Source organism: Lycium ferocissimum, chromosome 3 (assembly GCF_029784015.1).
Source record: "Lycium ferocissimum isolate CSIRO_LF1 chromosome 3, AGI_CSIRO_Lferr_CH_V1, whole genome shotgun sequence".
In the NCBI taxonomy this organism is placed as follows: Eukaryota; Viridiplantae; Streptophyta; class Magnoliopsida; order Solanales; family Solanaceae; genus Lycium; species Lycium ferocissimum.
Window position 1 is genome coordinate 22,140,609 of NC_081344.1, and position 26,426 is coordinate 22,167,034.

General features: G+C 34.2%; 2 long non-coding RNA genes and 10 other non-coding genes across 13 annotated transcripts; 3 read left to right on the forward strand and 9 right to left on the reverse strand.

The window, feature by feature from the left end:
• The first annotated feature begins 1,500 nt into the window (after nt 1-1,500).
• Nucleotides 1,501-1,572, forward strand: TRNAG-UCC (transfer RNA glycine (anticodon UCC)). Its single transcript has one exon. It is a non-coding gene; the product is annotated as a tRNA-Gly (tRNA).
• On the forward strand, nt 1,549-21,823 carry LOC132050038 (uncharacterized). Of its 2 annotated transcripts, XR_009413208.1 has the most exons (5): nt 1,708-1,792; nt 16,666-16,722; nt 19,836-19,978; nt 20,182-20,238; nt 21,261-21,823. It is a non-coding gene; the product is annotated as an uncharacterized LOC132050038 (long non-coding RNA). The 2 variants fall into 2 exon arrangements; XR_009413209.1 differs by lacking the exon at nt 16,666-16,722 and having other exon boundaries at nt 1,549-1,792.
• TRNAP-UGG (transfer RNA proline (anticodon UGG)) lies at nt 8,195-8,266 on the reverse strand. The gene has a single exon. It is a non-coding gene; the product is annotated as a tRNA-Pro (tRNA).
• Nucleotides 10,230-10,301, reverse strand: TRNAP-UGG (transfer RNA proline (anticodon UGG)). Its single transcript has one exon. It is a non-coding gene; the product is annotated as a tRNA-Pro (tRNA).
• Nucleotides 11,543-11,614, reverse strand: TRNAP-UGG (transfer RNA proline (anticodon UGG)). Its single transcript has one exon. It is a non-coding gene; the product is annotated as a tRNA-Pro (tRNA).
• TRNAP-UGG (transfer RNA proline (anticodon UGG)) lies at nt 13,205-13,276 on the reverse strand. The gene has a single exon. It is a non-coding gene; the product is annotated as a tRNA-Pro (tRNA).
• On the reverse strand, nt 15,597-15,668 carry TRNAP-UGG (transfer RNA proline (anticodon UGG)). The gene has a single exon. It is a non-coding gene; the product is annotated as a tRNA-Pro (tRNA).
• Nucleotides 17,325-17,396, reverse strand: TRNAP-UGG (transfer RNA proline (anticodon UGG)). The gene has a single exon. It is a non-coding gene; the product is annotated as a tRNA-Pro (tRNA).
• Nucleotides 19,204-20,861, reverse strand: LOC132050039 (uncharacterized). The gene is made up of 2 exons (XR_009413210.1): nt 20,723-20,861; nt 19,204-19,319 (listed from the first exon to the last, which is right to left on the reverse strand). It is a non-coding gene; the product is annotated as an uncharacterized LOC132050039 (long non-coding RNA).
• On the reverse strand, nt 19,292-19,363 carry TRNAP-UGG (transfer RNA proline (anticodon UGG)). Its single transcript has one exon. It is a non-coding gene; the product is annotated as a tRNA-Pro (tRNA).
• A 2,649-nt stretch (nt 21,824-24,472) lies between the features above and the next one.
• On the reverse strand, nt 24,473-24,544 carry TRNAP-AGG (transfer RNA proline (anticodon AGG)). The gene has a single exon. It is a non-coding gene; the product is annotated as a tRNA-Pro (tRNA).
• A 1,344-nt stretch (nt 24,545-25,888) lies between these two features.
• TRNAP-UGG (transfer RNA proline (anticodon UGG)) lies at nt 25,889-25,960 on the forward strand. The gene has a single exon. It is a non-coding gene; the product is annotated as a tRNA-Pro (tRNA).
• The last annotated feature ends 466 nt before the right edge of the window (nt 25,961-26,426 follow it).

Genomic DNA, 26,426 nt, shown 5'->3' on the forward strand with positions numbered 1-26,426 from the left:
ACCTCATTGCAGCTACCACTTTCAAGATCCCCTAATCTAGAAAGCTTTAAACAACCTTAACAATGAACACCCATTACAATACTTCTTGTAAACCAAATATGTTATAACTTAAGAACAAAAGACTCAAACCTAACAAAATCAAGAACTAAGTAGCAACTTCTTATGCAACATGTTCTCGCATTGAACAATTTGATTCTCTCAAAGCACTCTTCACAATGACTGCTATTTGTCAAGAATATCTATGTATCTATGAAAATAGCAAAGGGGACAATGACATTAATGTGGTTCTTTATATAGAAGTAGTGACGGTCGAATTTGAAGAGGAGCCTTGGCATAACTAGTATAGTTGCTGTCATTTGACCAGGAGGTTTGACGTTGAGTCGTGTAAATAACCTCTTGTAGAAATGCAGGGTAAGACTAAGCACAACAGACCATTATGGTTCAGCCTTTCCCTAGACTCTGCGTATAGTGGGAGCTTAGTGCACCGGACTGCCTTTTTTTTAGTGATGGCCTATTTCCCTTGACTTCAATCTTCAAATCCCAAAGGAATTTGATTGTGGAGTACCATCCTATTTCGACTTGATTTCTTTATTTGTTTTGACCTTCACACAGTTTACTGCTAATTCCAAAGCTCTTTCCATATATGTAAGTGTAACAAAGATTTCTATGTAGGAACTATATTCCTTGATCCACGCATTTAACACATATTTACAAACAATCCTTCCTGCCTATGAAATCTGCTTCGCAGCTTCTGATCTGCAATCGTCTGCTAAGCTTCGATATGTGCATAATACTTCTGCATCCCAGTTGTTAGCATAACCAGTTCCTCCAAGAGACCTACTAAGAACCTGGTTCTTCTGTACTTGTTTGTTAATCATCAAAACTAATTTCAGCTCAGCTCAACATCGTCTATGTTGTGTTAATTAGCTAGTTATCCTGCTTGTTATTCTTTGTGTTCTTTTCCACCTTCAATTATGTTCTACATCCATCGAGAATATCAGTATATATGAAACATGTATTTTTAAACTTCTCGAAGGATGTTTCAACATAAACTTATTGATTTCATCATAATTTAAATATTAACCTATTACATTAATATATTGAAATTGGTCGTCAATAGAGTGATTTTACAAAAAATTTAAGCATTAACCTATTCATTTGATGATATTTGGTAATCAATCGAGTGATTTTACTATTAATTAAATATTAACCTTTTAGTTTGATTATATCTGATTGTCACTTCTTCAGTGTCATATTGGGACTTGGCAAATTTGATGATTTTTTTCATCTACCGATTTTTTTTTTTTTTTTTTTGGTTAAAGTTAAAGTTGCTAAATTCCAACTAATATTATGCTTCTCTTGTTTTGTCCAAGACATATAAGTTCTTCTATTTTTCAGTTAGGATACCAAATAAAAGAAATTAGCCTTTTGGTTAATTGATAGTTGAACCACAAATAATTAAAGTGCCATATATAACTAACCTAGCTATCTTTAGCAAGGGCGTTTGTAGTCCAACGGTTATGATAATTGCCTTCCAAGCAATAGACCCGGGTTCGACTCCCGGCAGACGCATTTGATCACTTTTTGTACCGTATTGCCCCTTTTCCCTTCTTATTAAAAATTAAAAGATAAACTTAAATATTTTTCCACCTCGACACACGTGCACACTTGCCGCTTGGTTATAATTCCGAGGGAAAATATTTTTGTTTAATGCTATAAAATATTCTTTCTTTGCAACCCTGGAACTAAAACATTCTCTGCTTCTACAAGTCCCTGCCCCTTGAGTTTTCCGGTTAGTACTATATGTAAATTATTATACTTACACTTCTTACTTTAGAGCCTGTTTGAATTAAGCTTATTTTAGGTGCTTTTATGTTTTAACTACTTCGTTAAGGTAAAAAAAGTGTTTTTAAACGCTTCAAAATAAAAAAAATAAGCCAAAAGTGGCCGGCTCTTATTAAAGCTTCATTATGCATTGCTTGAGCTTCTATGCGCCTGTTTGGATTGACTTATTTTAGGTGTTTTTAAGCCAAATTAACTTTCAAGTACTTTTGTTGTGTTTGGATAAAATAATAAAATAGTTATTAATAACTTATTTTTAATCCAAAATAACAAAAATAAGCCAAAAGTCATAAGTTATAAACCCATCCAAACGGGGTCTGTTTTGCATCCTTGATTGCACTACTGAACCTTTTGAATTTCACTGTGAAAGTCTACATTTTTGTTTTGTTTATAACGGCCTGCTTGGTACCTATCACCTGCACAAGTATCGGGTAACTCGCCTACCGAGGTTTAGGCATGTAGGAAGAAATCACCATGCTCTTTGCCTCTGCTGCGTTTCAATGCTGGTCTCCTCTGTAGGGTGCTATTTGATACTCCCTCCGGTTCATATTAAGTGTCTACTTAGCCTTTAAAATAATCCTTAAGAAAATACTAACTCTTATTGTTCAAATAGGTATTTTGACTAAACTACCCTAAGATTTGCATGTTACTATTAACTTGACACATTGGTATTTGATCGCTCAGCACTTAATAAGGGAAAATTTGAAAATTAAAGTTAATTTCGTCTTGATTATGTAAGTGGACACTTGTTTTGAATTGGAGGGAGTACTGGTTATTGATAGCCTGTTTGGGCAAGGAGGCCAAAAGTGCTTATGTTAAAAAAAGTGAGGTGTTTGACCAAGCCTTTGGGATAAAATAAGTGCTTCTGGGGAGCAGCAGAAGCTAAAAAAAAGGCAGCTTTTTCCCCAAAACACTTTTGAGACAATACATTTAGAGACACTTTTTTTAAAAGCTTGGCCAAACACTAATTCTGCTAAAAAGTGCTTCTTTATATTAATTGGTCAAATACAAATGCTTTTTTTTTTTTGAAAAGCACTTTACAAAATAAGCTAATTTTAGAAGCTTAGCCAAATAGGCTATGAGTAAGTGAGTATGAGTCATAACTTCAACTGATTTTTGATTAATCATTGATTCAGCATCTAGGTGGCATACTCTACAATGCTGAACCTTTTGAACTTTCTCATCATGATCCTCTAATTTCATTTCCTTTCATAAGGACATGTAGTGTCTAGGATTTGAACTTGGAACCTCAAGATAAATTGTGAACTCCCTTAACCACTGAGCCAACCTCTGGTCTTCCTCTAATTTTATTGTTCTGGTTCGAGCTAGTTGGATACGATTAATTAGTTTTATGCTGCTATAATCCTGTTTTATATATGATATTATTTGATATTGGCTGCTGAGTCACTGACAGTTGTATACTTATTACTATATCGAAGGGACTAACACTTTGCTTATGATTAGAGTAAATGTGCACTTGAGTAGTATAATTTCTTTCTGCTGAGAGTATTAACCCTTTGTTCTTATCCTGAGCGAGAATCTTACAACCCAACACAAGCTTGTGGTTATGGATTTAGTGGTCAGGAAAAAGAAGAAGAAGAGGGTGGTTTATGACCAGCCAAGGATTAGATGGGGAGGCCTTACTGCGGCCAAAGCTCAGGAGATTGGGGAGAAGTTGGTGGCTATGGGGGCTTGGGAAGTGGCGGGGACGTAGATAGAATGTGGGCTAGGACAACTGGCTGCATCAGGAATGCAGCTAGGGAAGTGTTAGGGGTCTCGAGGGGTAAGGTGGTCATAAAGGGGATGGGTTGTGGAACAAATTAGTCCAGGGAAAAGTTGAGGCCAAAAAGGTGGCTTATATGGCGCTAGTGGAAAGCATGGACGAGGAGGACAAGAAGAGGAATTGGGAGAGGTATAAGACAGGAAAAAAAGAAGCGAGCAGTCACGGCGGGCAAGAAGACAACTTTGAGCACTTGTATGCGGAGCTCAATGGAAAAGGCGGGGATAAGAAGTTGTATAGGCTTACCAAGGCAAGAGGGAGGAAGGCTCGTGACCTGGATCAAGTGAAGTGCATCAAGGATGAGAATGACAAAGTGTGATCGAGATGAGGATGAGGAGGGGTATGTCTATCTCTGAGAATTAATTTGGTTTCATTCCGGGTAGGTCGACTGCATAAGCCATTCATCTTGTTAGGAGATTGTTGGAACAATATAGGGACAAGAAAAGAAACTTACACATGGTATTCATTGACCTAGAAAAGGCGTATGATAAAGTCCTAAGGGAGGTCCTTTGGAGATGTTTGGAGTCTAGGGGTGTACCTATGGCTTACATTAGGGTGATTAAGGACATGTATAATGGAGCCAAGACCCGGGTTAGGACAGTGGGAGGTGACTTTTGATCACTTACCGGTCATTTTGGGGTTACACTAGTGATCAACCTTTAGCCCGTTTCTATTTGCCTTAGTGATGGATGAATTGACATGACATATTCAAGGTGAGGTGCCGTGGTGTACGTTATTCGCGGATGGCATAGTATTGATTGACGAGACACGCGGTGGAGTAAATGATAAAAATGGAAGTTTGGAGAAAAGCCTTAGTCTAAGGTTCCTTGACAAGGTGACCAAAACAGTATGGAGTGCAAGTTCAGTGATGATGTAACGCATGAGACAGAGGTGGAAGTGAAGATCGAGGGACTAGTCATACTCAAGATAGGAAGCCTCAAGTATCTTTGGTCCATAATCCAAAGAGACAGAGATTGACGATGATGTCACACATCGTATTGGAGCGGGGTGGGTGAAATGGAGGCTCTCCTCCGGGGTGCTGTGTGATAAGAATGTGTCGCCTAGGCTTAAAGGTAAGTTTTACAGAGTGGTGGTCAGACCAACATTGTTGTATGGGTGGAGTGTTGGCCAGTCAAGAACGCTCTTGTTTGGAAGATGAAGGTAGCAAAGATGAGGATGCTCAGATGGATGATGGGCATACTCGAATAGATATGATTAGGAATGAAGTTATACAGGGATCAATGGCGAACAAGATGAGGGAAGCGAGACTGAGATGGTTCGGTCATGTGAACAGGAGGTGTGAGGATGCGCCAAGAGGAGGTGCGGGAGGTTAGTAGCAAGAGAGAGGAGAGGTAGAGGTACGCCGAAGAAGAATTGGGGGGTGGTGATTAGACAAGACATGATACAACTTCAGCTGACTGAGGACCAGGCCTTCGATAGGAAGGTATGGAGGTCGAGGATTAGGATAGAAGGTTAGTGGGTAGTGGAGTGCTGCTGCACTCTCTTTGTGTGGGGGGGCTAGCCTCCTCCTTCCCTCATTTTCCTTTTAGTAATAGTATCAGTTATCACGTAGTCTCTTATTCTTCGATGTGTATTTCCATTTGTTGCTGCAATTGTTTTGCCTCTTGTTATTAGCAGTATTATTTAGTAATCGCATAGTTTCTTACTCTTCGATGTGCATTACCATTTGTTGAACATTTGCGTTATATCTTGCTATTTTGCAGTTATACTTTTTGTATCCGTTTCGAATTACTTTTCTGTTACTATCACTTTCCTTTCTCTTCTTTTCTTCTCTTTTCCGTTCTTTGAGCCGAGGGTCTTTCGGAAATAGCCTCTCTGCCCCACAAAGGCAGGGGTAAGGTCTGTGTACATACTACCCTCCCAGACCCCACTTATGGGATCACACTGGGCATGTTGTTGTTGGTGAGAGTATTAACCCTTTGCTCAGTCATAGACCAAAGAGATATATAGCTGAAAATCTTAGGGCTAGGTGTCTGAATTTTGGGTTTCTGAATAAGTTGGTTCAACTCACAGAATTTGGTTTAGCCCTTGGAAAATAGTTTTGGAGATTATAGTTTAATACTTCATTGAAGTCATGATGGACACTCCTAGCAAACATAAGACACTAGAACAAAAGTTTGTAGCTTTTGCTTCAGCATCTGCCCCAAGCATACTTAATTACTTAGCTGAAGCCTAAGATTTTCCTTCAGTACACCTCCAGCTATGATTTCTAGAGGCTTACCGATGCAAAATCGTTTTTCGTGCTGTACAGATTAAAACTATCTCCAATTCCATATTTTTTTGTTGCATGAACTTTATTTGTCCAAATTTTGATTAATGCTTCACTTGCATGTTTTACTGATGAATCTTATTATCAATTGTGCCAGTCATTGGCATTACTAATTTGAAGGTTGGGTGGCGTTTACTTTGTACTCCGATAAAAAGAATCATTGGTGAACCAATCTTTTTCATTGCTCTATGACCTAATCCTGTTTTTATTTGGTACTATTTGATATTGGTTACCGAGTATTACAACTGATTGACAAAGACAATTGTATACTAATTACTCTGTCGAGGGTGCTAACACTTTGCTTATGAATAGAGTAAATGGGTACTTGAGTAGTATAATTTCTTTCTGCTGAGGGTGTCAGCCCTTCCCTCAGTCATAGACCAAAGACATATAGGGCTGAAAATGTTTGGGCTAGGTGATTGAATTGACTTATGGGGTACTCGAGGAAATAAACTTGGGACCTATTGCACCTACTTGAGAATCATATCACTAGTTCATACCTAATTCATGTAATCTCCATGCTTCCTTTTGGGTCTCATCTTTACCCTATTTATTTTGTTTGATTAGAAATTCAAAAAGGAGCGAAGCAAAGGGCTTTAGATGGAAAAAAGGGCGAGGAGGGGCTATTTTTAATTGAAAAAGGGATAGAGCTCCTTGTAGAGAGTTAGAAACTGTCAGTTCTCATAAGAAGGCTTAGGCCGATGAGGTAGTGTATGGCCCAGTTCTCAACTCAGACCTAGACATGTGGTTTTTAACCCACATGTTGAGAAGTTCTGTTAGGTTCTTAGCAGCAATTGGCTACCTTGTCTTCTTTTACTTCACATAGCTTTTCGTCTTTTGGTAGCTGGAAGTTCTAGTCAGACATGTTCAGCAATCTTGCTATCTCCTAGTCGTCGTTAATGAGATATTAGCTTAGAACAGTCAACTCTTTCTTGATTAAAAAAAAAAAAAAAAAAAAAAACAAATTGGTTTTAATTCACCAAATTCTGTTTAGCCCTGAGGAGAAGCAGCATTGAGAAAGTTTTGAAGATTATAGTTTTAATAATTCCATCGAAGTTGAGATGGGCATTCCTCATCTTGTAAAGGAATTTCGGTTCACACCCATAGCAAACATCAGACACTTGGGCAAATGTTCATAGACTTTTTTCTTCAGCATCTGCCACAAGCATCTCTTAGTTACTCAGTTGAAGCCTTGGATTCTCATAGTAGTGTTCTAGCTACGATGTCTAGAGGCCTTAATTCTGAGATTTTTTTTAATTTGCTGTATGAACTAAAACTATCTCCAATACCATACTGGTTTGTTGCATGGACTTTATTTGTCTGAATTTTGAGTATTCTTTCTCTTGTGTTGTTCTGCATGTTCCACTGACGAAATGTGATTCTCAACAAAGCCAGTCATTGGTTTTACTTATTTGAGGCTTTGGCTTTTACTTTGTATTTTAAATAAAATAAAAAGAAAAACCAAGAAACGTTCCGAGGCTCAATTAGTAAAACCAACAGCTAAAACTATGGCAGTTATTGGTTTTACTAATTTTTTCCTTATTAATGCTCCTAATGTTTGTTTCTAGATTGTGTAACTGAGGAAGAAAATGTTTAGGTTCAGAATATCAGGTTTTGAAAAGTGGGGCATTCCGAGAATTGAACTCCGGACCTCGCACCCTAAGCAAGAATCATACCACTAGACAAATGCCCAATTGGAGTTAGTTGTCTCTGAATTGAAAATACATCCCTGCGTTAGTTAGGTGTCGAGCACTCGAGCAGTATGTTCACTTCTGTTGAAACTTTGCATTTGCCTTAATGCAAAATAAATGAAATAAAATGGACAAAGCCAGGAGTAATAAAGCAAAAAAAAAAAAAAGATAACTGAACTCCACAGATTTATCCTGTTTTTGTTATGGTTCCATAGTTGACTTTGGATGAGATCTCCATTAAAGTAATTTCTCTGAATCCCTCTAGAACTGCATGAATATAAGGCGTGTGCTTAGTTCAAACATACATCATTTGTTTTGCTTCTGCATTTAGAAGTTTAGTGCACTAAATAGAGCATTGGTTAGGAATTCTTTTCAGATTAAAACTGTCTTACATTGTATCCGCACTCATTGAGTCATTTCATAAGGGGAAGTTAGATCTAAGGTTAAATTTTCTTTTAAAAGCAACAACTGATTAATGGTGCATTCAATCAAAACAAGATGAGGGATTTTGGTTTGTCATATTCTAAGGCTAGTTTTAGTTTTAAAAGAAACTAGGAATAATTGAGATGTGTATTCAATAAAAAAAGGAATGGGGCATTCCGAGAATCGAACTCGGGACCTCTCGCACCCAAAGCGAGAATCATACCACTAGACCAAATGCCCAATTGTTGATGAGTATCATTTTGACTCATGATCAATGTGTTTTTCCAATGGTCAGCAATAACTCAATCATAAATGCCATTGTTTAGTTGCAAATAAAGAACCTTTAAACTTCTTATTTCACACCTATTGATCTGCATTTTCTTACTGGTAAAATAGTTCTAGGGCTTCTTTCCCATTAGAACAATGTTAGTAGATAAACAGAGAGAGTTCTTAGGCTCTTCTTCTCTTGCAGCGTTTCCTCTATGCTTGATTTTTTCTAATTCCTAAAGAGCTGTCTTTGATTGCTTCTGGTGCATTTTTTTTACTGTCCTTTTTACATACTCAATCTTTTGGGACATATATATTCACCAGTGGGAGAGTCGGGATTTTCACTAAGGGGATCCAAAATATAAAGAAGTAAACACATTATGAAGCCAAGGGGAATTCAGCACCTACTATATATACATTAAAATAATTTTGACCTTTTACATATAATTTAATTTTCCGGCAAATGAGCCACCTTGATTCCCTGGCTCCGCCACTGCATGTCACTTGGAACTCTATTTGGAACTGGTTTAATGCTTCATGTTTTAGCCCTATAATTTGTGTTGAAGTCACAGCTTGCGTAGATGCCCAAGTTTAGGGATGATAAAAAGGAAAAAATTGGGCTTTATTTCTAGTTTAATCTATTTCCAGGTTATTTTGGTACCTTCTTGATTACTAATGTGTTTCTTCTTGTTTGTATTTTGTCATGCTGGTCATTGCATGTAAGTTGGGTCATGAAGCAACATGCCTCTTGTGAAATTCAAGTAAACGGTAATTAAATCATTCATCAACTAGAGTTAGCAATTTTACTCTTGATTTGAGCAGGAGTCTCAAGAAGCTCTTGCCTGAAAAATGCCACTAGAGAAATGCTTGCTTTTTTGGTAACATCTGCCGACTGCCATTGATCAATGATTTCTATCATTGTTGTCATCCATGATCCATGAAAATGAACCTTATTCATGAAACTTTTCTGAAGGACAAATATATTACTTGCTAATTGTCACTTCTCATTTTGCCTGCTCTTTCAAATAAACGAACCCAAAGCTGTAAAGGAAGAACATTTAAAACTTTCACTTATCATGGTTGAGATGTTCCTTGTGCTGATCTGTTAACATAACATCTACGGCTCACTTGGAGTTCTGTGTTGTATTTTGACCTTCATATCTGCTAAGTAGTGAACTAGCAGGTGAGCACAAATCAGCATGCTTGTCTGAATCATGATTTATTATTCTTATCCAGATGGGTATAGCGTAGGTGTTCTTTTTCAGATTAGGAGAAGTCAGTTTACATGTTGTGATAATAAAAAATGTACATTAGCTGAAACTCTTACTTGACTTACAATTAAAGTTCATACCGAACAGAATATATAGAAAGCTCTGAAAATTGAGGACTATGTATATAAAAGGAAGAACTAGAGATTGTCTGCATTGGCAGTTTGGATTAAAAATAAATGTTGCAGTTTGCTTTTAAAAGTTGCCTAATTTTTGTCATTTCATAAACTAATGTGTCAAAGTTGACTCCATTTCAAAAAAGAAGAAATGTGTCAAAGTTGACTTTGGATCAGATCTCTGATGCTGTTTAGTAATTTCTCTTAACCCCTATAGACCTGCATGCCATATAGAAAGGTATGTCCTCAGTTAAAACGCACATAATTTATTTTGCTTCTACCTTTAGAAGTTTACTGCACTAAATAGAGCATAGGTTAGGAATTCTTGCAGATAAATACTTAAGTTGTATCTGCACTTGTTTCACAGGAAGGAGTCAGATTTAAGGTTAAATCCTCTTATAAAAGGAACAAAGAATGATTGGTTGATGGTGTATTCAATGAAAACAAGATGGGCCATTTTGACTTGTCAGATTCTATGGTTAATTTAAAATTAAGAATAATTTAGATGTATATTCATTCAAAAAAAAAAAAAAAAAAAAAAAAAAAAAGAACGGGGCATTCCGAGAATCGAACTCGGGACCTCTCGCACCCAAAGCGAGAATCATACCACTAGACCAAATGCCCAGTTGTTGATGAATGTCTTTTGACTCATGATCAATGTGTTTTTCCGAAGATCAGCAGTAACTCAGTCATAAATGTCACTGTTAAGTTGCAAAATAAGGAGCTTTAGACTTCTTATTTCACACCTATTGGTCTGCATTTACTTAGAAAATTTTCATGGGCTTCTGCTGACCCCCATTAGAATAATGTCAGTAGCTAAACAATGAAAGTTCTTAGACACTTCTCCTTTTGCAGCCTTTCCTCTGATGTTCACTTTGTGCTTCAACCTACTAACCTATCAGCTAAGCAAGTGTCCTATCACTAGACAGAATGCCCTGTTGTTGTTTTTTATTCTCTTCCCTATGTAATTTCTCTGTGTTTATTGTTCTTTCCGTAGTTTGCTTAAATTTTTCTATGCATCAATTTGTTTATTTCATTGTTTTCTATTTGGCCATGTCAAATTACTAGGCTACTGAAACTGGTAAAAGATGATTTTATAAATGTCAACAGCCAAGTACAAAGACAGTGCTTGTGAGTTACAAGATCTGAGATCCTCCTATATAAAAACAAAAAAGAAGGGATCTCAACTGTACAAAAAAAGAGACTTCATTCCTGTAGAGAATTTATGAGCTCTAACATGCTGTCTTCATCTTTTTTTTTTTTTTTTTTTTTTAAACTGGTACTATTAACATGAAGAGTCTTCACCTTTTACTCTAACATTCCTAGTTGAACATAAAGAGGTGTTGGATATACTGACATATGCAAGTTGTTGGAATTAGTTGTCTCTAAATTGAAAATACATCCTTACATAAGTTAGGTGTCAAACAGTCTGTTGACTTTTGTTGACTTGCATTTTTATAGCACAAAATAAAAAGAAATAAAAGGAGAAAAAGCTAGGAGTAATAAAGGGGAAGAAGGAACACTAAATTCCGCAGATTAATTCCTGTTTTTTGTTTAAGTGTCATAGTTGGTTTTAGATCTGATTTCTGATACTAGTAAGCTAATTTCAGTTAACCCCTTAGTTCAAAATAAAACAATTATTTTTCTCCTAGCTTTAGAAGTTTAATTCTAAATAACGCACTGGATAGGAATTCTTTCAGAAAACTATCTTCCCTTGTATCTGTACTTGTTTCATTAAGGGGAGTCAGATTTAAAGCGAAGTTTTCTTTTAAAAGAAAGGGGGCTTTGACTATCAGAGTTTAAAGTAATTTTATTTTAGAATAACAAAAGGAAAAATGGGATGTTTTTTAAATCAAACAAAGAATGGGGCATTCCGATAATCGAACTCGGGACCTCTCGCACCCAAAGCGAGAATCATACCACTAGACCAAATGCCCAATTGTTGAAGAATATCATTTTGACTCATGATCTATGTATTTTTCCAATGATTAGCAATAACTTGACTATAAATGGCATGTTCATTGCAAATATATAACCTTGCGGCTTCTTTTTTCAAGCCTGGTGATCTTTATTTCCTTACTGGGAATTTTTTTTTGAGAACTTATGCTAACTCCCATTAGAATATTGTTTATTGGATAAATAGAGAGTTTTGAACTCCTCTTTTGCACCCTTCTCCCTGATGTTCACCTTTTTCTGATTCCTAAAGAGCTATCAGCTTTGGTTGTTTGTGGTTCATAATATTTACATTCCCTTTTTTATCATACTCAATCCATTTGGACATGTCACAAGGAACTATAACTGGAGAAGTTTGATGCTTCATGTTTTAACCCCATAATTTGTGTTGAAGTTGCATCTTAAGTAGAGGAACCAAGTTTAGGAATGATAACGAGGAAACTTGGGCTTTCTTTTTTATTTTCTCTAGTTTTCTTGATTATTTTAGATATGTTCTTGATTGATTTAGTGTGTTCTTCTTTTTTGTGTTTTAGTCTGCTGCTCACTATATGTAAGTTGTGTCACAAAACAACATGAACCTTGTGATGTTCATACTTCATTGCTCAAGCAAACATTAAATCATTAATCAGCTAAAATAGCAATCCTCCTCCTAATTGGAGCAGGAATATCAAGGAGCTCTCTCCTTAAAGACCAACATACCACTGAAGAAATGCTTGGTTTTTGGTATCACTAACCATTGATCAACGATTTGAGCTGTCATTATTGACATCCATGGTCCATGAAAATGAATTTTAATGATGAATCTTTGCTGAAATACAAATATATTAGCTAATTTTCACTTCTCATCTTTTGCTACTCTCTGTAATTGAAAACAAAAGCATAACTGCAAAGATGTAAAGCAAAAAAAATCTCAAATTGTTCACTTATCATAGTTGAGATGCTCCTTGAGCTGATCTATCAACATAGTATCTGGGATCACTTGAGAGTTCTGTGTTGTATTTTTGACTTACAGATCTGCTAAGAGGTAAACTGGCAAGTGAACATGCTTGGCAGAATCATGGTTTATTATTTGTCTTTTAGATCCAGATGAGTTCACCTTACATGTTCTCTTTGAGATTAGGAAGAATCTTCAATTGACACGTGATAATAAAAATGTAAGTTAGCTTAAAGTCTTAGTTAAAATACAAGTAAAATGGATACTAAACAGAAAATAATGAAAGCTCTGAAAGTCAGGGATTATGTATATACAAGGAAAAATTAGGTCTAGGTGGTCTGCATTGACAGTTTGGATTAAAAATATATATTGTGATTTGCTTGTCAAAGTTGCTGAATATTTATTGTTTCATAATAAATGAAGTTTATCCAGTTTAACTGTATTGTACCATTGTATATACATAACTCTGAGGTAAACTATATACTCGTATCATGAATTGCCTGCTTAGCTTTCTACAGTTTTCGGAAGACCAGTCGCAAAATGTTGATTGTTCTAGAGAACTATTAAATAAGAATCCTACTGTTGGAATGCCTTATTGCTCTCGGAATTTCAGGTTTCAAAAAAGTAAATAAAAAATTTGGGGGCATTCCGAGAATCGAACTCGGGACCTCTCGCACCCAAAGCGAGAATCATACCACTAGACCAAATGCCCAGTTGTTGATGAGTGTTATTTTGACTCATAATCAATATGTTTTTCCAATGGTCAGCAATAACTCAATCATAAATGCCATTGCTTAGTTGCAAATATAGAACCTTTAATCAATGTGTTTTTCCGATGGTCAGCTATAACTCAATCATAAATGCAACCAACAAAATTGAAAAGTTGCAAATAAAGAACGTATATACGGTGGAGAATGACTTTTATTTCAATACCATTGATCTGCATTTTTAGAATGGTGAAAACGAATGGGTTGCAGAAGATTAGAATAATGTTACTTTTGTGTTTTTGAGAGATAGAGAGAGAGAGAGAGAGAGAGAGAGTCTCGATAATTGATGTTTTCTTGATTCAATATAGAAATAGGCAGTTTTAGAATTTGCTAAAGAGCTGTCTGCACTATTGTTTCCTAGGTACATTTTTGAAATATACAGTTACCAGTTTCAAAAAAATAAGAACGTATAGACGGTCTTTGAGTGGACTGGTATTGTATTTGTTGCAGTTTATTTCCACTTCCCTTCTTGACTTGCAATGGGCTGATGATAAAGTTACACTATTTTTATAATCTGTGTCAATCTTAATTACTACTTGAAGCCTTTGGCTTTTCTCATAATTCTCTTCCAGCTACAGTTTCCAGTGTTTTGAGTTCTAAGCTAAAATACTTTCCCTGATTATGAACTAAAACTGTTTCCCACCACCTTTCTATTTTTGATGCATAAACATTATTCACCTCTTGTGTATTTGATGCGTAACTGATTAAATATGATTCAAATTACTGACATTCATTGGTTTTACGAATTTGAGTCTAGGGTCTGCACTTTGTTAAAGTGCTCTTAATAAATTGGTTGTGGTTTCTTAGTTTTAACTGTCAATTAGTGCTCTTAACTTGCATCCAAAGGTGTGGCCTAGCAGTCAATGAAGTGGGTGAAAACCTAACCTTGGGAGACTAGGGTTCAATTCACAAAAGGCATTAATCGATTTCTTCCTATTTGCAAACGGGGTGAATGAATAAAGTTACTACTCTTTTTATGACCAACATAAATTTTTTTAAAACTGTGCTCTTAATCTTTGCTCACAGACGGTGTTACTGAGCAGGACAAAATGTAGTGTTAAAGACACAATTTCTGAAAATAGATGAGGTAGAGAATTGAATATACCTCTCGCAGACATACCACTAGACCAAATGCCCTGTTGTTGAATTTAATCTCTTTCCTATATAATTCATTTTGGTTTATGATCCCTATCTAGCTTGCTTAATTCTTCTTTGCATCAAGATAGGTCAATTAATAACTCTGTAGATCTTTTAGTTGTCATAACTGTCAGAACATGTTCAGTATTGTTTCGTGTCATCAATATGTTTATTATGTAATTTGATTATTTAGTGCTCTAAAACTTTCCAGCTCAGAATAAATGCTGACTATACTAAGAAGACACATTTTTTTTTTATACTGATATGTACTTGTTATAGGAATTAGCTGTCTTTGAATTATAAAATACATGCATAAGTTACATCAGATACTCTCTGGTCTTTTTCCTGGAGTTCTGCCACTACAAGAAAAAATATATTTTGCAATTTTCAAATTAATTTTTTTTGCTTCAAGGTCCAGCTCTGGCTTGCTTATTCTTTTCTTTGCATCAAAGATTGTCAAATTAAAAGTCTGTTGATCTCTGAATGATCAAAACTATCAGAACAGGTTCAGCATTTTTTGTTGTTGCAAATGTTATTTGCAACAATAATCAATTTGGCAACATGAAATTAATAGCTTCTTTGGATGCAAATATATGTTCATTTGCCAACAATAAAACTAAGTTGAATTTAAATATTAAATTTTAAGTTAATATTCTATGACTTTCTTGAGCCTGTGCATTTGAATTAAGAAACAATTAAGAGCTAATAGTAAAACAAAGGATAACAGACTCAACCATTTCATTGCTTTTTAAAATTTTAATATCTGGTTGACTTCTGATTATATCTCCAATACTATCTAGTCAGGTAATTTCACTGAGCACCTCTAGAACTGCTAAAATTACATATTTGCTCAAACCTACCACATTTATACTACTTCTGTACCTGTAGAAGTTTAATACATTAAATAGGGCATCGAGTAGGTATTCTTTTAGATGAATAATGTCTTACCTTGCAGTGCATTTCTTCCTAAGAGGAAGTCATGTGAAAAGTTAAATTTTCTATTAAAAGAAACGACGGATAATTTTGTTAACTGTGTACTCAATCTCTTTTTGAAAAAAATAATGATGATAAATAAAGAACAGAGGTATTTTGATTTGTTAGATAAGGTTAATTTTATTTTAATAAAATGGGGCATTCCGAGAATCGAACTCGGGACCTCTCGCACCCAAAGCGAGAATCATACCACTAGACCAAATGCCCAGTTGTTGACATGATCAATGTGTTATTCTCTGTATCAGCAATAACCTGATTATATCATATCATTCCTTGCAAACATTTAATCTTTAGACTCCTCATTTCTGGTCTTTGATGCATTTGCTATCCGATATTTTTCGAGGAATTTTGTTTATTCTCATTAGGATAGTGTCGATGTGTCACTACGTAAGCAAAGAGAGTTCTTAAATCTTCTGCTTTGGATCCTTCCGTCTAATGTTTACTTTTCTCTGATTGGTATATTTTAGTAGAAATCCTCTTTTCTTTATCATACTAAGTCCTTTGGATATCTGGATTTGGACATGCTGCGAAGAACTGTTATTTGTGATGAAATAAGATTTCTGGCATTAGATGATTTAATTGCATTATATTTTAGCCCCATAATGTGAGTTGAAGTCACTACTAAAGTAGAACACGCTAACTTTTGAAATGATAAAGAGGAAAACATTGGTTTTGCTTTTGGTTTTCTCTGATTTCTAGTTTATTTCAGATACCTTCTTGATTAATCTAGTCTGTGATTCTTGTATGTGTTCTATTCTGCAGCTCATTATAAGTTGGCTCAGAAAATAACATGACCCTTGTGATGTTCATGCATTGCTAAAGTAAAAATGAATGAATGATTCATCAACTGGGATTATTAATCTGAGCTCTTACGCCAAACAGACAACATACCACTAGAGCAATCCTTGATTTTGGCAACACTTTTCTGCCATTGATCGATAATTTCGGCTTTCCATAAAAATGAACCTTGTTTATGAATCTTTGCTGAAGGAAAAATGTATTTTCTAACTGTCAATTAGTTTTGCTTACTTCCTCTAACTGAAAACAAATGTAAAACTGCAATAACATACACTTCCAGGTTGTCAATTCTCAGTTTCTTTTTGGTCTCTCAAATAGAAAATTAATGCAAAACTGCTTTAGCTCAAGACTTTCACTTGTCATACTTGAGACGCACCTTGTGTTAACCAATACCTTCGTGTCTTAGGGATCACTTAGGAGTTTTATGTCGGACTTTGGACTTTCAGATCTGGTAAAGTTGCAGGTGAGCACAAATCAGCTGGCTTGACTGAATCATGTTTTATTTTTATTTTTGTTCTTTTAGATTCATATAAATTTGCCTTAGTTGGTCTCATCATGTTTTATTTATTTATTTTTTACTTTTAGCTGTTAGATCCAGATGAGTTTACCTAGTGTTGTTTGAGGGTAGGTGGAATCTCATCTTTGATGGTGAGATATTAAAAATGAAATTTAGCTGAAAAGATAGTTGACTTACAATGACAGCATTCTGAATAGCAAAATAAAAAAGAAGCTCTGAAAGTTGAACAGTATGTATATTCAAAGAAGAATTAACTCTAGGTTGTCTGCATTGACAGTCTGGATTAAAAATACATTTTGCAGTTTATATTGTAACAGTTGCCCATATTTTGTTATTTCATAAAATAAAGAAATATCCAGTTTAATTGAATTGTATATACAAGACTAAGGTCTTATCTGTCCTAATACCGTAAATGCCTGATGAGCTTTCTGCAGTTTCCAAAACATCAATCTCAAATGTGATTGTTTATGTAAACTATTAAATAAGAATCATTGGAATAGTTACTGCTGTCAGAATTTCAGGATTAAAAATAGTTATTCACAAAATTTGGGGCATTCCGAGAATCGAACTCGGGACCTCTCGCACCCAAAGCGAGAATCATACCACTAGACCAAATGCCCAGCTGTTGATGGTCCCTCAGAGACAATCTTAATGATAGCTGGAAGTTTCACATTTCTGTTGTCTGGAAGAAATAAGTTAATTTTTTGGGAGGAATCATCAGAAATTATTATACAAAGCTGACGATACAAATTACTGTAGTTAGAAAGACAACCAGCAAAATGCTAAAAAGTACTTGTCATAAGAACGTATAGACGGTCTTTGAGTGGACTGGTATTGTACTTGGTGCAGTATATTTCCACTTCCCTTCTTGATTTGCAATGGGGTGAATGATAAAGTAGAACTATATTTTCTTTTAATGAAGCAGTTGATAAACTAGTAGGATTTTTCTTCACAATCTGCCTCATGCACCCTTAATTACTACTTGAAGCCTTTGGATTTTCTCATAATTCTCCTCCAGCTACAGTTTCCAGTGTTCTTAGGTCTAAGCTAAAATGCTTTTCTTGCTTTTGAACTATAAGGAGATGACCCTAGATAGGAGGATATGGAGGTCGAGGATTAGGGTAGAAGGTTAGTATGTAGTCTAGCATTTTCTAGTTTCCCTTCTCAGTGTTGTTATTATTACTCTCTTACTATCTTATTCTTCGATTTTATTTTTACCCGTCTTTTCCTTTGCTTCGGTTACTGTATTATTTGTCGTTGCTACTGATCTCTTCTCCTTTATTATTTCCTTGAAATATTTGATTTTGATATGCTTTACTTGAGCCAAGGGTCTATCGGGAACAGCCTCTCTACCTTCACAAGGTAGGGGTAAGGCTGCATACACTCCACCCTCCCCAGACCCCACTTGTGGAGTTACATTGGGTATGTTGTTGTTGTTGTTGTTGCTGATGAACTAAAACTGTTTCCCATATTTTTTATGAATAAACATTATTCGCCTGAATTTTGATTTGTTATGTCCTTTCTCTTGTGTATTTGATGCATAATTGATTAAATATGATTCAAATTAATGACTTAACTGGTTTTACTAATTTGAGTCTTGGGCGTGTACTTGGTTAAAGTGCTCTTAAAAAATTAGTTGTGATTTCTTAGTTTTAACTATTAATTAGTGCTCTTAACTTGAAGGTGTGTCCTAGCAATCAATGAAGTGGGTGAAAACCATGGGACTAGGGTTCAAATCCTAGAAGAGACAAAAGACATCAAGATTTATGTCTATTTGCATAAACCTTGGTGAATAAAGTTACTCGGTATCTGCACGACCACAGCTATAGAGAAATTTATAACTGTGCTCTCTAACTTTTGCTCACAGATGGTGTTACTAAGTAGGACATGTTAAAAAGGTCAATTTCTGAAGAACGGGGCACTCCGAAAATTAACTCGGGACCTCTCGCACCCTAAGCGAGAATCATACCACTAGACCAAATGCCCTGTGGTTGAGTTTATTTTCTCCCCTATCTAATCCGTCTTTACTTTATGTTCCATCTTTAGCTTGCTTAATTTTTCTTTGCATCATGATAGTCACTTTATAACTCTGTAGATCTCTGAGTTGTCATTACTGTCAGAACAGGTTAAGTATTGCTTTGTGTCATCAATATCTTATTTTGTACTTTGCTATTTGCTATTTGGCCATAAAAGTCCTAGCTAACTTGAATAAATGCTGACTATATTGATATATGCTAGTTATAGGAATTAGCTGTCTTTGAATTATAAAATACACCCTTACATGCTTTGAGTAGGTATTCTTTTAGATGAATAATGTCTTACCTTGTATCTGCATTGCTTTATAAGGGGATGTCACATGTCAAGTTAAATTTTTTATTAAAAGAAATAACAAATAATTTTGTTAATTGTGTATTCAATCTCTCTCTCTCTTTTTTTTTCTTTAAATATGTAAAATAAAAATAAATAACAGAGGAATTGTTGATTTGTCAGATGGTTAATGTTCTTTTAAAAAAATGGGGCATTCCGAGAATCGAACTCGGGACCTCTCGCACCCAAAGCGAGAATCATACCACTAGACCAAATGCCCAGTTGTTGTGTTATTCTCTGTATCAGCAATAACCCTGATTATATCATATCATTCCTTGCAAATATTTAATCTTTAGACTCCTCATTTCTGGTCTTCAATCTGCACTTGCTTATACGAATATTTTTCTGCTTTTGCAGCCTTTCCTCTAATGTTTACTTTTCTCTGATTAGTATATTTTAGTAGGACTCGCTTTTTCTATCATACTAAGTCCTTTGGATATCTGGATTCGGACATGTTGCAAAGAACTGTTATTGGTGATGAAATAAGATTTCTGGCAATAGATGATTTAATTGCATTTTATTTTTGCCCCATAATGTGAGTTGAAGTCGCTACTAAAGTAGAACATGCTAACTTTTGAAATGACACAGAAGAACACATTGGCTTTCCTTTTCATTTTCTCTGATTTCTAGTTTATTTCAGATACCTTTTTGATTAATCTAGTCTGCGATTCTTGTATGTGTTCTATCTGCAGCTCATTACAAGTTGGCTCAGAAAACATCATGAACCTTGTGATGTTCATGCATTGCTAAATTAAAAATGAGTGAATGATTCATCAAGAGGCGTTGTTTCTTACGCCAAACAGACAACATACCTCCATAGCAATCCTTGATTTTGGTAACACGTTTCTGCCATTGATCGATAATTTCGGCTATCATTTTTTATCCCCATGATCCATAAAAATGAACCTTGTTTATGAATCTTTGCTGAAGGACAGATATATTTTCTCTCACTTAGTTTTGTCTAATTTCTCTAAGTGAAAACAAATGTATAACTGCAATAACATACATTTTCTGGTTATCAATTTCTTCGTGTCTTAGGGATCACTTAGAAGTTCTATGTTGGATTTTGGACTTTCAGATCTGGTGTAGTTGCAGGTGAGCACAAATCAGCTGGCTTGACTGAATCGTGTTTATTTTTATTTCTTACTTTTTTAGATCCAGATGTGTTTACCTAGTGTTGTTTGAGAGTTGGGAGGAATCTCATCTTACATGGTGAGATGCTAAAAGTTAAATTTGGCTGAACAGGTTAGTTTTTTCTTTTTTCTTTTCCCATCTAACTTTTTAAGAGTAGTTGTATGTTAGATCTGAACAGGTTAGTTGACTTCCTGTGACAAAGTATTCTGAACAGGAAATAAAAAAAAGAGCTCTGAATGTTGAGCAGTATGTATATTCAAAGAAGAATTAACTCTAGGTTGTCTGCATTAACTGTTTGGATTAAAAATACATAATGCATTTTGCGTGTAAAAGTTGCCTTTTCTGTGTTATTTCATGAAATTAAGAAATTATCTATTGCTGTCAGAATTTGAGGATCAAAAAAGAGTTTATCAAATAAAGTAAGGGGCATTCCGAGAATCGGGACCTCTCGCACCCAAAGCGAGAATCATACCACTAGACCAAATGCCCAGCTGTTGATGGTCCTTCAGAGACAATTTTATTTAATGATAGCTGGAAGTTTCACATAAAGAAATAACTACTCCATCCGTCACAATTTATGTGGCCCTGTTTGATTGAGCCGGCAAGCACAGAGTTTAGGAAAGAAAATAGCGTTTTGAAACTTATGGTCTAAAATAAGTCTTAGAAATTTGTGTGATTGAGAATTTTAAAGTTTAATTATTTTTAAATATAGAAAGGTGACATTCTTTTTTTTTGGGACAGACCATCAAAGATTATTATGAACTTACAGTAGTACAAAGACATAAACAACAACTTCAACTAGATTGGTAAAAAGAAAAATTAAACTTAGGATTGAGAAATGATGTGATTAAATCTTGCTGAAAATCTTTTCCCCACAGTATTCAGCTATATTAGCTAATTGTATTTCCAGCTCCTAATGGGATTTTCAATTTAGAAGAGGATTTAATGATTGGGAGATGGATAAAGTTAATGATTTCATGCAGTAGCACTTGAAGAAGGCAAAGGAAGACACTGTTATGGTCAGCATGCAAGGATGGGAGTTTCTATTAAATCATGTTATGAACTACAGAAAAAACAAGCAGGTTCAAGGCATGGATAGAAGATTGAAGAAAGATTTGTTTATTTGATGCATAACTGATTAATATGTATGCCTCAAAATACATGGTTTTCCCTGTTTGGTTTATGCTTAAATATTGGGCAAAAAACATATATGTACATGATAAGAGGGTATATTTACAGAACATGACGATGTTTTTCAGTTAACAAAATATATCAATAGACTTATTACAAAATCTATACGAATTAGGTAAATTAAAAAGAAGCAAATAAAACACATTAAATAAGGTAAGGAAATTGTTTTACTTATTTTATTCATGTTTCTCTCTCCATTCAAAATTTAGAGATATAGTTCCCTGATTTTCTCCAACTTTTGCTTCCTTATTTCATCCACTTTTCTCTCACCATTCAAAATTAAGAGATATTGTTACCTAATTTTCTCCAACTTTTACTCAAAAACTCCATTATAATCGGTAATTTTTATGTAAAAAGTTCATACATCAAAAAACATATATGTATAATTTTCGTATGCAATATGAATAACTGTATAGATTCTTATAATTTTTATATATGAAATATGTATAAAAATTGTATGTGTGTATTTTGATTATTATAAAGTACATATAAATTGTATAAAATCTAATCAAAGTATGTATAAATTTTGAGAAAAATATGTATAATAAACTTGTAATTGATACAAACCGATTCCATACAAAGTTCATACACCGTAAAAATAAATATATATTAATTGTTGTATGCAATATGTATAAATTCGTTATAATTTCTACGTATGAAATATGTATAAAAGTTGTATGTATATTGTGATTATTATAAAGTACATATAAATTGTATAAAATCTGATCAAAGTATGTATAGATTATGAGAAAGTATATATGTTTTCAACATTTTTTAAAACTACAGTTTATATAATTTATACAGATTTTCAAAACACACAATGATCACATATATCTCAAAACGATGCAAATCAATTTTTATATACAATTAATACACAAGTTAGTAATAAAAAATACTTTGTAATATTGGTTTGAAAATTTATACTAGGAGAGAAGATGGATTTTAGGTATGAAAATGGTGTCTATCATAATGGGAGAGAGAGAGAGATTTTTTAAAAGAGAGAGAGAGAATTAAGAGAAAATCGATTTTCTTCTTTAAAAAAAGCCTAAAATTGAATGTTTTGTAGAGAGAGAGTTTTGTAGTCTTAAATAGGTATTGTTAGGTTATTTTCCCATAATATTATTCAAATTAATTACATGCATTGGTGTTCCTAGTTTGAGTCTTAGGCGTGTACTTTGTTGAAGTGCTATTAACAAATTGGTTATGGTTTCTAGTTTTAACTAGGGGTGTAATGGACCTAAAACACCAAACCAAACCAATTGCGTCGGGTTTTAAAATTTATACACCAAACCAAACCAATAAAATTCGGGTTTTTCAACCTCGGGTTTTCTTTTAAATTTTGATACAAAACATATAACTTTTACTTTAAATATTTCTTTAGTCCTAGTAAGATACAATTATATAATTAAGGTGTTTCTTAAGAAAATAACACAAAATGTGAAAGAAAGTTTTTGTATTAAAATATTCAACAAAAGCTTATAATCGTTAAAATAAATATTGCTAATTAACAAGCCATAAAGAAAATGATCATAATCTAAAAATACTAAGTCATGCTAAAATAAGTATTAATTATTGACAAAGAAAAAAACTTAAGTTATGTATTTTTATTCAATTATGCAAAACTAAATAATTATCATTATGTCATTTCTAGGTAAATTGAATCATTTTTTTGCACGGATTGCCCTTCGAGTCTTTAAATTTTACCCCTCAAATTTGGGTCTTTAAATTTTGCCCTTCATATTTGTACTTTAAATTTTGAAAGATGCTATTAATAAAATAAAAAAATAATTTCGCAAGGAAGGTTATGGTCCAACGATTCTTTAAGAAAAAGTTTTAACTATCCGGCATAACTAAATGTCCCGCTTCAAATTAAATGCTTTTAGTTAAACATAACTAAAAGCACCTTATAAGGCAACCGGTAGTTTACTCATAACTCGTGGTTTTGGACAAAAAAAGTTCGTAGTTTATAAAGATGCTTTAAGGATTAATTGGCTCTCAAATTGGACTTGAAGTGATACGGTTTAGATTCTAAAGAGTGTACATATTTGAGTTTTAATTGAAAAAGAAATTAAGTACATCAACGATTCAATATTTACATAGGTTTGTCTGTTTGTAGACTAGTTGAAGTGGTTACAAAAAAAATGCATATATATGCTTCAAGACAAAGTTTGCCCATAAAGGCACCCCATAAGTTTGGTAATTCCTAAAAAAATAAATAAATTATTAATAAACTGATTATCAAAGTTATCTTGCGAACCTAATAGCGAATTAAACTAAATGGGGTAAAAATTTAAAGATTTCATTATTCATGCAAATTTAAAGGAGAGACTAATTTTTTGTTAGGATTAGTGTTGAGTTGGTTTGGTTTGGACTTTATTTGAGTTACTAACATCCATAGGATATAAAACTTATCATTCAAATTCTAAGTTCAAGCTTGAATAATATGATAATAGATAAAAATTAAAAAAAACTTAAGAAATATTTATAAATTACTTTACAAATAAATATTTTTAAAATTGAATATAAATTGGTTTGGTTCGGTTTGACTTTTTTTAGTTAAAACCAAACCAAACCAATTATGGGTAAACCAAACCACTAGTCGGGTTTTTTTCTCGGTTTATCGGTTTGGTGCGGTTTGTCGGTTTACTTTGTACACCCCTAGTTTTAACTACTACTTAATTAGTGCTCTTCACTTGCACCCCAAAGGAGTGGTCTAGCGCTCAATTAATAAGTGGGGGTGAAAGTCAAGGAGAGACTAGGATTCAGATCCCAAAGAAAATCCAAAAAATAAATAAATTATTAATTGATTTTTTCCTAATTGTATAAATCTTGGTAAATGGAGTATCATTCATTCATGCTAAACCCAATGAAATCCCACTTGTCGTAAGGACAATCAATTCGAAAACGCGTAAGGACAATCAAAAAAGAAAAAAGAAATAAGGAAAATGAATAAATCATGGCACAAAAGGAGGCTTCCAAAAATTAAAAAAATGTTAAAAAGAACGGGGCATTCCGAGAATTGAACTCGGGACCTCTCGCACCCTAAGCGAGAATCATATCACTAGACCAAATGCCCTGTTATGGAGTCTGATTTCTTTCATATCTTAGTTTATTGTTCCATAACTAGCTTGCTTAATTTTGCTTTGCATCATGATAAGTCAGTTTATAACTCTGTAGATCTCTGAGTTGTCAGAACAGGTTCCGGATTGCTTTGCTAGTTACTTGAGTAAATGCTGACTATACTGATATATGCATAGGAACTAGCTATCTTTGAATTATAAAATATATCCTTAAATAAGTTTCATCGTTTTTTTTTTTTTTTTTTTAAAATAAAAAATAAATTAAATATCATGGTTTGCTTCTGATCATATCTCCAATACTATCTAGTCAGGCAATTTCACTGAGCACCTCTGGAATTGCTAGGTGCCAGCCATATGTAAAGTACATATTGTTCAAACCTACCACATTTATACTAGCCATTTGGCCATAAAATTCCTAGGTAACTTGAATAAATGCTTACTTTACTGATATATGCTAAGTTGTAGGAATTAGCTCTCTTTTGAATTATAAAATACATCCTTACATAAGTCGCATCAGATGCTCTCCGACCCTTATCCTGGAGCTTTGCATTTGATGTATATAAAAAAATAAATTAAGAGCTAATAGTAAAACAAAGGATAATTAGACTCCCAACATTCATCCCTTTTTAAAATTTTAATATCATGGTTGAGTTCTGATCATATATCTAATTTTCACTGAGCACCTCTAGTACTGATAGTGATAGGTAAAGTCACATGTTTGCCCTTAAACATGAGCTAGCCTTGTAAGATTGAGAGCGAGTTGCCCAAATGTCGCACGGTGCGCTTAGTCGAAATATAAGGCTGTAACAAGGAGCTCATGAATTTCCTGCTCACATTAATAATCCCTGTTGACGTACTTCATTCATTTTCACTTAAGCAATGAACCATGATCATCACAAGGCTAGCTCATGTTGTTTTGTGATCCCCAACTTAGTTATAATGAGCTGCAGAATAAAACACAAACAAGAATAACATAGGCATATATAGAAATCAGATAAATCCAAAAGCAAAGCCAAATAGTTTTCCTTGTTATCATTCCTAAAATTAGCGTGTTTTACTTAAGTAGTGACTTCAACTCAAATAATGGGATTATAATATGACGCATTAAACACTTCACCACCAATTAAAACTCTCTGTGTCTGTGACATGTCAAAATTCAAATATCTTGAAAATTTCAATATGATCAAAAAACAAATTCTAATAAAATGCACCAGGCTGATAGCTTTGTAGGAATTAGATTAGAGAAAAGTGAACATTGAGTACCAGAGATGAGTCGTCTAAAGATTAAATATTTGGACCAAATAACAAATACATATAAATCAAATTATCGAAAACAACATGGGCATTTGGTCTAGTGGTATGATTCTCGCTTTGGGTGCGAGAGGTCCCGAGTTCGATTCTCGGAATGCCCCTTTTTTAATAATTAAAAGAACAATATTGTTTTTATATAATATGATGCTTTTTATTATGTCAAGTCAACGACCTTACTACATTCAAGCTCGCTAAGGGGCCTTGCCAAATGATGCTTTTATATTGCGCAAGACTTGAATGATTTGCTCAAGGCTAGAAGGTCTAAAGACTTTTCTATCAAATCCATAAGGATCTAGCATCTTTCAATGAAAATTTTCATATTTCTTTAGAACTTTCTCACAAGTGTCAGCCTCATTGCACACATAAGCGTACTATATGAAAATAATGATTTCAAATGACGCTTAAGTGACATATCAAGACGTGGCGGATTATCTCGTCATTATCTTTTTTATTTTTTTGTTACATATCCGGTCTTTCTCAAAAAGACAACATCTCACTAGAGCAATCCTTCATTTTTTGGGAACACTTTTCTGCCATTGATCGACAGTTATATTTAGGCTCACATTT